The 11,753-nt window shown below is 34.5% G+C and overlaps 1 non-coding gene across 1 annotated transcript; it reads left to right on the top strand.

Annotated features, from left to right (window-relative positions):
• Positions 1–513: 513 nt before the first annotated feature.
• On the top strand, positions 514–607 carry TRNAY-GUA. The gene is made up of 2 exons: positions 514–550; positions 572–607. It is a non-coding gene; the product is annotated as a tRNA-Tyr (tRNA).
• The last annotated feature ends 11,146 nt before the right edge of the window (positions 608–11,753 follow it).

Here is an 11,753-nt window from a genome sequence, read left to right as displayed (position 1 = left end):
TTATTTTAATTTATTAAAAATATGAGTAAATTGAGAGAATATGTGAATAACAATGATCAAATGTGTGATTATACCAAAATATTTAATTGCCACATCACCTAATATGTCAACTATTAACAGCAGTTAGCTCATGGTGACCACGTCTTAATTAAATAAAAACGAAAATGGTCATGTATTATATTTTTTAAGATCAATGAAGAAAATATGGACAAAACATAAATATAAGTAATCAACTATATAATTAACCTTTTATTTTCAAAGAATTCATGATGAAGATATAGCTCATTCCAACCTTAGCTCAGTTGGTAAAGCGGAGGAGGTTAAATCCATCAAATAATCCTAAGGTCGCTGCTTTGAATTCGGCAGGTTGGAATATATTTTCAAATCTTACACTTGCTCATGTCCAAGTCGAAGTTGCATATTCTATAGTCTGTAGTACTATATCATCACTATACGAATTTCCGTATTTTATTACTTGTTTTAAAAGGAATCATTTTAATGAACAACATCAGACCGACCTTAGCTCAGTTGGTAGAGCGGAGGACTGTAGTTGGTCAAAATCCTTCAGGAAATCCTTAGGTCGCTGGTTTGAATCCGGCAGGTCGGAGTATTTGTCAAAAGATTTTTTCAAAACCAGCTCTTGCACATGTCCACGTTGTAGTTCCATGTTCCAAATACCAACATCCTGGTCATCTGATATAAAAGATAGTTTCCATATTTATGTCCGAAAACAGGCTTCCAGATATCACTTTATCTGATCAAACATTTTAGACAAAACAATGCACAGAGAGAGAAAAAGAAGAATCTTTTAATTCTTCAGTTGCAAAAGATAAGCCACGTCGTATTTTTGCCACCAGAGGCACCTCACCTAATGAAAATATAGGAAGTGATGTTTTTCAAGTTCAAGGTTTATCATTCATTCCAATCCAATCAAAACACAAACAGATCACCAATAATACAGTGAAAGCAACCGTAGCCGCTATCACAGAAAGAAAGCATAGTAATCCCAAACTCAAAAGCTCATCTCAGCTGCTAACAATGTGGGGGTTGGCAACCAGAAATGATTCTGTTGGTTTTACTCATACACTATCTCGTGACCACTGACCCCATCTGCACTGCCCATCCCTTCTTTAAGGCACTCTGACAAATTTAGCTGTTCACTGCAGCCCCGTTTTATTTATCTTTCTCTCACAAATTATGCTTTCCACCGCTTCATTTTCAAGCCACTTGACCTTTGCAGGACAATCCTCTTTTCCCACAACAAAAGCTAATTTTACAATCAATCATGTTTTTCTAGTTACATACTGTCGCAACCGTCTTTCGGTTGGGCCCCGAAATTGGGATTCGACTTGAAAAATGTGGATTGGAGTCGCCACCGATCATTTATTTAAAGATAAATGGGTTGATCGGATACCCTATTTCTTACCTGATCTGCGTTTTAGCAGAAATATGTTGGGCTCGGGAGTCGGTTACGGTCAAGGAAGGATTAGCACCCTTGAACCGCCCTTTCGGTACTACGTAATTTCCAGTTGTCTTAATTAAGAAAAATAACAAGTTAAATTAAAAGATAAAATAATGATCCAAAATTACTTACCTTTGACGGATTTACAAATATACCCTTTAAAAGTCAAAATATGGGTTAGAAGAGATGAATAAATGATAAATAAAGTAAAACAAATAAAATAAGGAGATTAAGAAAGAAATAAAGTAAATATAAAATGAATAGAATATAAAATAAAAAACAATAACACTAATATATGCATAGCAAACAACTAAATAAAAATAAAATGATAATGCAAATAAATAAATAAAACAAGTAAAAGAATATAAAAACATAAAATATAGGATAAATATAAAAATAGATAAATAAATGAGTAAAATATATAAAAAAAGTAAAAGCATATATATATAAGTAAAATAATAATAAAAAAAAAGAAAATCAAAAGTAATATACATATATATACATGCAAAATAGGAAATATATATATATATATATATAATAACACTAATAAAAAAAACATATATACATATAGAATAAAATTAATAGGAAACATATATACATACAAGAATAATAAAGTAGGAAAAAAAATGATTTAGGGGGGAGAATTAAATATTTTAAAAAATGAACACGCCTCGGGGGTGGATCTAGGTTCGAAACTTCGAAATCCCACCCCTTTTTAGTCATCGGCGCAACCCACGTTTTGGGTTATTCGAACCAAATCTCAAGAAAAATAACGTGCACATGCGAGAAATGAACGAACCAATGTAAAAAAAGATGCTACCTTTTATTTTCTTTTCGAATCGTTTACAACAACTTTGCCTTTGTATTTTCCGTGCTTTCCTCTGTGTTTTGTGTGTAAAAATCGTGTCTTACAATGGTGAGTTACAATGGCTATTTATAGTGCTTGTGGATCCTATCTTTAGGAATTTAAATAATAGTATAACTCTATCCTATTTTTAGGAGTTTGAATCCTAGCAAAATTTTATCCTATTTTTAGGAGTTTGAATCCTAAAATTCTATCATATTTTTAGGAGTTTGAATCCTAGTAGGACGAAAAATGTGTGTTGACAGCTGCCCCTCTTTGCCCATAGTCGTGTAACGGGGATAGGGCAAAGATTAAAAGACACTTTTCGTTCAGTGGAGTTGAAAATTAACTATGATGTTTCAATAACTCCCTGTCGAATTGAGTTACGGATGACTCCTCCATCGTGAAGTCGAGTTCATCTTGAAATGATATGAAATTAAAGCCGTAGTTCGGAATTTGAATCGGCACGTGGTTTCCCGTTACCCTTCGGTCTTCTTCTCGGTTTAAAGACCTTGGATCGGAATCGAACTCAGAAATCTTCATTGACAGATAGCTTTTTCTTGACTTAAGCTATGCTGTTTGAAAATGGTTGCTTGTCACTAAGGCACGGCTAACCCAGGTCTTCTTCTCGACTTGAAAACCTCGACTGCAACCGGAAGGTAGTGCGATTGATGTGTCATCGAGCTGAATGGAGTCGAACTCGACAATTTTGATGGCAGATAATCCTTCTTTGAGTTGGATATCCTTCGTCGTGAAGTTGAAATCCAAGTAAGTAGCATTGTTCCAAGTCCAATATCCTCCGTCGTGAAGTTGAAATTGGCTCTGGAACCGGGAAATTGTTTGTTGACAACCAGTCGTCCCTTCGTTGTGACGTTGAACTTGTGTTGTCTCGAGTCCAATATCCTTCGTTGTGAAGTTGAAATTGAATCTGAATGAAATTTTGTTGACAAGCAGCGGTCCTTCGTCGTGAAGTTGAACTTGCATTGTCTGGAGTCCAATATCCTTCGTTGTGAAGTTGAAATTGGCTCTGAGATTGGGAAGTTGTTGTTGACAAGCAGCGGTCCCTTCGTCGTGAAGTTGAACTTGCATTTTCTGGAGTCCAATATCCTTCGTTGTGAAGTTGAAATTGGCTCTGAGATTGGGAAGTTGTTGTTGACAAGCAGCGGTCCCTTCGTTGTGAAGTTGAACTTGCGTTGTCTGAAGTCCAATATCCTTCGTTGTGAAGTTGAAATTGGCTCTGAAATTGAGAAGTTGTTGTTGACAAGCAGCAGTCCCTTCGTCGTGAAGTTGAACTTGCGTTGTCTGGAGTCCAATATCCTTCGTTGTGAAGTTGAAATTGGCTCTGAAATTGAGAAGTTGTTGTTGACAAGCAGCGGTCCCTTCATCGTGAAGTTGAACTTGCGTTGTCTGAAGTCCAATATCCTTCATTGTGAAGTTGAAATTGGTTCTGAAATTGAGAAGTTGTTGACAAGCAGCGGTCCCTTCGTCGTGAAGTTGAACTTGCGTTGTCTGAAGTCCAATATCCTTCATTGTGAAGTTGAAATTGGCTCTGAAATTGAGAAGTTGTTGTTGACAGGCATCGGTCCCTTCGTCGTGAAGTTGAACTTGCGTTGTCTGGAGTCCAATATCCTTCATTGTGAAGTTGAAATTGGCTCTGAAATTGAGAAGTTGTTTGTTGACAACCAGTTGTCCCTTCGTTGTGAAGTTGAACTTGTGTTGCCTCGAGTACCACGATATCCTCCTTCGTGGAGTTGAAATCGCAGATGGCCCCTTCGTTGTGAAGTTGAGCCTTGACTTGAATATCCTTCGTCGTGAAGTTGAAATCCAAGTATTGTATGTTGCGGGTGGACACAATTCCCTTCGCCGTGAAGTTGAAACCGTGGAGACCCCTTTATTGTGAAGTTTGGCTTCGAGCTAGATATCATTTGTCGTGAAGTTGAAATCCACTCTCGAGCAAATCGTGTCGCTTTGAGTTCAATATCCTTCGCCGCGAAGTTGAAATTGACTCTAGCTAAAACCTGAAAAAGTTATGCATATATGTGATGCTATGGATGCAATGCTCTTAGGTGTGCCTAAAATGCATATGCAACATATGTTATCTTAGGGCTCTGGAGAGAAATCTCGATCTCCAATTGCCTGTCTGGAATCTTGATTCTTGAATCTTCAAATTTTGATCCCTGATCTTGAATTCTTCAAATGTTCAAATCGGATGTGCACATTCTATTTTTGATTTGAGAAATGCTTCTCGACCATCTCAAGTATGTGCCTGAGCTGAGTGTAACGGTTCAGATGATGCTTCATAAGAAGTTGTCTTGAAAGAGATAGAATTCGTTTCAAGGGAAATGATCTCAAAGATATCTGTTGTTTCATGAGAAACGGTCTCAAGGGAAACAAAATTATGTTTTAAGGGAAATAAATTTGAAGATTTTGTGTTTCAAGAGTAACTGTCTCAAGGGAGAAAAAATTTGTTTTAGGGGAAATAAATTCAAAGGTTTTGTTTCAAGGGAAACCGTCTCAAGATAGACGAAAATTGTTTCAAGAGAAACTGTCTCAAGAGAGACAAAACTTAGTTCCAAAAGAAACTGTCTCAAGGGAGACGGAATTTGTTTCAAAGAAAACATATTCAAATATTTTGTTTCAAGGGAAACTGTCTCAAGAGAGACAAAATTTATTTCAAGGGAAACTGTCTCAAGATAGACGAAATTTGTTTCAAGAGAAACTGTCTCAAGAGAGACAAAATTTGTTTCAAGGGAAACTGTCTCAAGAGAGACAAAACTCTTATAGTGAAAACGGTCTCAAGCGAGACAAATCTTGTTTTAAGAAAAACAATCATGAGTGAAATAAATATTCTTTCGAGTAAAACAGTCCCAAGTGAGACAAAGTCTGTTTTAAAAAAGCAATCTCAAGTGAGATAATCATCTGCATTAAATGAGACTGTCTCAAGCGAGACAGGATTTATATTGGAAATGTCGAATCTGAAAATGAATGTCGATCTTTCTATCTGTCGAGTTGGTTGAAGTGTAGCTTCTTGCTGCTGAGCTAAGCAACCGACATCAATCTGTAAAGGTGCTTTTGAATCGAGTATCCTTCGTCTTGAAGTCGAACTTAACTCTAAAGCTGTAAAAATTATGTACATGGAAAGAAAATGATAGATATGACGCTCTAAAATGTATGCATAAGATGCATATAACATGAATTGGTTATATTTTATCTCCTGAAAAAGGTATGATAATTCGCATTAGGATGTTGAATCCCCAAAGATGCCTCAATATCCAAAAATGCCCCAATATTTGATGTTGAATATTCAAAGATACCCCAAATGTTCCTCATTTCTTGCTTCATCATTGATTCTAAGCATGAGCTTTGTGTTTGAGAGTCACATGTCATTTACCAAGATCCACTCTAGAGAGACTGTCTTGTTTGAAAAAAAAATGTTTTTCTTTCTCTTTTATTTTCAAAGTCATGAAAATATCAATTAAAAGAGTTTCAAAAAATGTTTAATCTCAAGTTTTAAAAATATTGCCCCTATCACGGTTTTACAATTGAGACGAATCATAAAACTAGAGTTCATCGGATATCAAAGAATTAATTACAATGTTAATCCTTCAATAAATTATAGCTATTTGACAACTGCCATGATCCAAGCTATCTTTGGGAGATAGTCAAGTAAGGAAAGGATAAAAAGTCTCAGGTTATTGTGTTTGGTCAAAGGTTTGGCATTTGATGCTCAAAGGTTTGACATTGGATGCTCAAAAGATTGATGGGGTAGCTTGCATGCTCCTCTGCTGGAAGTGTTCCCTGACTCCCAACCTTTGTTGTCACACTCGGATTGTGCGATGCCTTATCAAGGAATTTACGTGATCGCCTCAGTTGCACAATTTTTATATTCGAGCCGCCTTTTCAGGTTTTCAACTCGAACCCTCCTTTGGTTTCAAGACGTTATTCATGATTTACGTCTTGAACCCCCCTTTGTTATTTTTTCTACCATGCATTAATTACATTGTTTTTTTGCAAACAAAGATTAATCCTGATGGGCGGGATGAAATCTGAAGATAGTCTCTTCTGTTTAGAAATCCATGTATGATTAGAAGGGACTTTTAAGGCACGTAATGTAGGCCAAGGCTCATGGTTATGAAATAAAAGGATAAATAGGCCCAAACAAGTGTTTCAGGGTGTTGAACCAAGGATCAATTCATTCTGATGCCTTCAATCCTGTCTTGCTCAATTTGGATCTGCTCATATGTGTTTCTCTGGATTTTCTCTGGATGTTCCATGATCTTCGAGTGAAGTGATTCAGAGATTCGAGAATGATTTGTGCTTGATCAATCTCATAGTTTGAAGTTTGATGTGCCATTTGTCTTTAGGGAATCTTTGCATGTGCTTTTTGTCCCTTTTTCTTTTTGATTTTTGCTCTTTTTTCCTTTTGTTCTTGTTTCTCTTTTTTCTTTGTTTTTTTTTTTGCTTTTTTGCTTCTTTTCTTTTTTGTTCTTGATTGGATCTTCGCACTTGCCATTTGGTCCACCTTTTGGTGTCTCCTTTTGATTGATGTCTTCACTCATGTGAGCAGATTTCTTCCACCTTGCCCCCCAATGTGGAGGGTGATCCTTGGTTAGGGTTGAATCAGAAAAAATACTACAGGCTCAAAAGGGGACACAATGGATATATATTTTCTCCTGTTGTAAAGGGATAAAGAAAGAAAGTCGTTCATCATTTCATACATGGAAGTCCTCACAGAAGAGGTATCCCCAGGGGGATAGATTTTCAGGATTAATTTCATTCACATGAAAACAGTGTAGTTAATGCGTGATAGAATTATTTCGAATGAATTGTTTTTTTTGCTCATTGCTCCCAACATATCTCAATGTTCAGGCTCTCAGCGAGATGCCCCAAATTGTGTCTTAGAAGAATGCTCATGTTCAAATGAACAACTCAATGCCTTGGGTATTAAAATGTCAATTGTGAGTTTAAAAAGATAATGGTATGACTTTATTTGACTCAAAGAAAGGTATGGGTGTATCAAAAAGATAAAGACAATGTTCAAGAATTTCAAAGGGAATGTATGTCAAAATTTGGTCTTTTTGGTAATGATCAAGGTATTTTATTTTGGGGTTTGAGACATGATAAGAAAGGTCTAATCTTGTCATATGTCAAAAATCTATAATTCTTGAAGAGTTAAAAGAATCCTTAATTCATTTAATATTCGAAGAACTAAAGATTAAAATTTGTTCAATTGCTCCCCCTTAGAAAGTAGCATAAATTCAATCGTTTAAAAGATTAAGCAAACATGAAATATCAGTGACGTGTTCAAACAAAACAATCCTCTAAGTGCAAATAGTATACGCTATGCCCCCTTCTTCGGCTGTCAATGCCCCTGAATCCATCAGGTTTTGGATCTTGCGCTTCAGCGCCTTATAGTTCTCAGAGGAATGTTTGGAGCATCCTATGTGGCAACTACAAATAGCTTCAACATTGTAGCCCTTAGGATATGTGGACTTTTTTCTCAGATCATCTTGGCAGGTTTAGTCGTACAACCAGCTGATTGGGCTCATTCGTTGTGATAGTTTTTTTATGATGTTACAATCTTGCTTCCATGTGGTGTCATGTGGTTAAAACCACTTCATCGAATTCTCCATGAAGAGATTTCATGTTTATGAAAATACTTAAAAAATGAAATGTATATGCAAAATGCAAAAATGCATTAAATGTTCGAGGCATTGATCCAAAAACATGTATGTTATCGTAAATAACCTTTATTGGGACAAAAGTGTTTTATCTTTTAAGAGACAATAAACATATTTAAAGGTACATCCGGACTAAATCCTCTAGGCCCGGAACCGGTTGACTAGTCATTTGCCTTCGTCTTTCACCGGTTGAATAACCTGTCGAACCGCTCCGACCTCTCTGGATGAACCGTGAAAATGTTGAGTTTTTTTGTATTGGTTCCCAAAAAGTGTCGAATGACTTCATCTCTGGCTTTCATCCTTTGCTGAATCGGAAATTCCATTGAAATCCTTCATCAAAAGGATTGTTCGAAGTTCATTTGCTTGTTTCTTGAATTTATCGACAGTGACTTGCCATCTTGTTCTTGTTGTCTTTGAATGGACTCTCGAGGTCAGTAACCTTTTTCTCGTCTTGCCCCTGCCACCTTTGTCAACCCATTTTTGAAAAGTTAACTTTTGATGTACTTGATTGTGGGCACCATGAATGTGACACATAGTTGTCTTGCAAATTGTCCTCATTTTCTTTCTGAGACCTTTTCGGACCATAGCCGGACCCCTGCGTTCTTATCTCTTGTATTACAACCCCTTTGTCCATTAATGCAGATTATTCATGTTTTAACAAACAAGTTTTTTGGTGGATCAACACCTTTTTTAAATGATGCAAATAATGAAAACAAAATAAAAGAGAACAAAAGTAAAAAAGAGTTAGTGAGATAAATCAAAACAATAATAAAAACGAAAAATCCTACCCCCACATGATATCTACCCCGCATGCTTTAATTCCTACCCGGACATGATCTCTATCCCGCATGCTAATTTCACACAAATCCTAACCGCATATTTGTCTAGTTCGCATGCTTTGAACAGAAAGTAAAGCAGGAAATAATTCCGGCATCCTAGGGTTTGAAATGAGGTTTTGGGGTGGGCTCTAATTCTCCATCATCTCCCGGTTTAGGTTCTAAAAAACGGTACCCGAGTTCTCCTTGTTGGTGCCCCCTTGGGCTTACCAGACCCTTAGTCCTAAACCCATCACAGGCTTGTATGGACTAAGTTAAACTCGAGAGGAAACATTCCCTTATGCCCACACGGAGAATAAATTCACACGAAGGCATAAGGTATATGTATCCCGAAGGCTACTTGCTAGGCCCACACGGTGAATAAATTCACACGAAGGCGTCGCTTTCACCCCCACTTAAAAGGGTTCGGAGCTCGGGTATAGAGCCTTTGGATGAAAAAAGTTTGGAAAGCTGAAATCATTAGAAAACGGTCAGTCCAACTATTTACTCGAAAAAAAATATAACCAAAAGTAAGTAATAAGGATCGAAATGTTGCCTTAAAATTCAAACTTACCCTTTTCGTTAAAAAGACAACTGGAAATTACCTTAGCCTGACTCGCTTACATGCTTCCCCAGCAGAGTCGCCAAGCTGTCGCAACCGTCTTTCGGTTGGGCCCCGAAATTGGGATTCGACTTGAAAAATGTGGATTGGAGTCGCCACCGATCATTTATTTAAAGATAAATGGGTTGATCGGATACCCTATTTCTTACCTGATCTGCGTTTTAGCAGAAATATGTTGGGCTCGGGAGTCGGTTACGGTCAAGGAAGGATTAGCACCCTTGAACCGCCCTTTCGGTACTACGTAATTTCCAGTTGTCTTAATTAAGAAAAATAACAAGTTAAATTAAAAGATAAAATAATGATCCAAAATTACTTACCTTTGACGGATTTACAAATATACCCTTTAAAAGTCAAAATATGGGTTAGAAGAGATGAATAAATGATAAATAAAGTAAAACAAATAAAATAAGGAGATTAAGAAAGAAATAAAGTAAATATAAAATGAATAGAATATATAAAATAAAAAAACAATAACACTAATATATGCATAGCAAACAACTAAATAAAAATAAAATGATAATGCAAATAAATAAATAAAACAAGTAAAAGAATATAAAAACATAAAATATAGGATAAATATAAAAATAGATAAATAAATGAGTAAAATATATAAAAAAGTAAAAGCATATATATATAAGTAAAATAATAATAAAAAAAAAGAAAATCAAAAGTAATATACATATATATACATGCAAAATAGGAAATATATAAATATATATATATAATAACACTAATAAAAAAAACATATATACATATAGAATAAAATTAATAGGAAACATATATACATACAAGAATAATAAAGTAGGAAAAAAATGATTTAGGGGGGAGAATTAAATATTTTAAAAAATGAACACGCCTCGGGGGTGGATCTAGGTTCGAAACTTCGAAATCCCACCCCTTTTTAGTCATCGGCGCAACCCACGTTTTGGGTTATTCGAACCAAATCTCAAGAAAAATAACGTGCACATGCGAGAAATGAACGAACCAATGTAAAAAAAGATGCTACCTTTTATTTTCTTTTCGAATCGTTTACAACAACTTTGCCTTTGTATTTTCCGTGCTTTCCTCTGTGTTTTGTGTGTAAAAATCGTGTCTTACAATGGTGAGTTACAATGGCTATTTATAGTGCTTGTGGATCCTATCTTTAGGAATTTAAATAATAGTATAACTCTATCCTATTTTTAGGAGTTTGAATCCTAGCAAAATTTTATCCTATTTTTAGGAGTTTGAATCCTAAAATTCTATCATATTTTTAGGAGTTTGAATCCTAGTAGGACGAAAAATGTGTGTTGACACATACTCTCTTTTTTTTTCGTGTAAACTATATGTATGACCATCTAACTATTGTTACTTTTTATTTTGATCATTATTTTTAAAATTTTATCAATCAAACCATTTAATAAATTTATATTCCGTGGCAATAATATTTAATTATTTTAATAAAAATTAAGAATATTTAAAAAAATTATATTTTATTTTTAAATATTAGAAAATAAATAAATAAGAAAATATTCTTCATTACATGTGCCCCATTTAATTGGGGATTAAATTTATTTAATTAAATTAAAAATACGACTAAATTGACGTAATATATTAATATTAAAGACTAAATATGTAATTATACTAATTTTTAAACTGCCACATCACTCCTTATTGAAATGTTAAAAACAAGTGACTCGATTGACATACTTAAAAAGTTAAGTGGATTGATGGACAGAAATTTAAAAATTATGGTCAAAATAAAAATAAACATTAATTAGGTGGTTATACATATAGTTTACCCTTTTTTTCGTTTGTAATCTTTACGGGATTTCAGCATCACAAAAACGGCGAAATGATCACATGAGATAATCTTAATATAGAGCTACAAAAGATGCTATTGATTTTATTATTATTTAAATAATAAAATAAGTAAAAAATTATCGAAAACATTATTATTTCTACTGATTTTTTTATTATCGGACGATTTTTACTGATTTTGTTATTATTAAGCATTTTACTGATTTTATTAACAAAACTAGTAAAACGTCACAAGTTTTCTTATTTTTTCTATCGATTTTATTATTGTTGGATATTTTATCAAAAATGTTAAAAATATTGATGCTTTAGATAAAAATAATAATATTTTAAATAATTTTTTTACCGATTTTATTATTTAAATAATAACAAAATAAATAACAATTTTTTTAAGAAATTCCACAAAACTTGAAAGAAAGAAAGAAAAAATATGTACAAAATATTAAGTGAACGCTAATACAGGTTGTCTTGTCCTAAACCTGTTCCATTTGTGTGTGTGTGTCATTTGCCAAAATGTTTTTGTTTCTCTTCA

This window comes from Hibiscus syriacus, unplaced genomic scaffold (assembly GCF_006381635.1).
Source record: "Hibiscus syriacus cultivar Baekdansim isolate YM2019G1 unplaced genomic scaffold, ASM638163v2 tig00110301_pilon, whole genome shotgun sequence".
Lineage (NCBI taxonomy): Eukaryota > Viridiplantae > Streptophyta > Magnoliopsida > Malvales > Malvaceae > Hibiscus > Hibiscus syriacus.
This window is presented reverse-complemented; position numbering and strand designations above follow the sequence as displayed.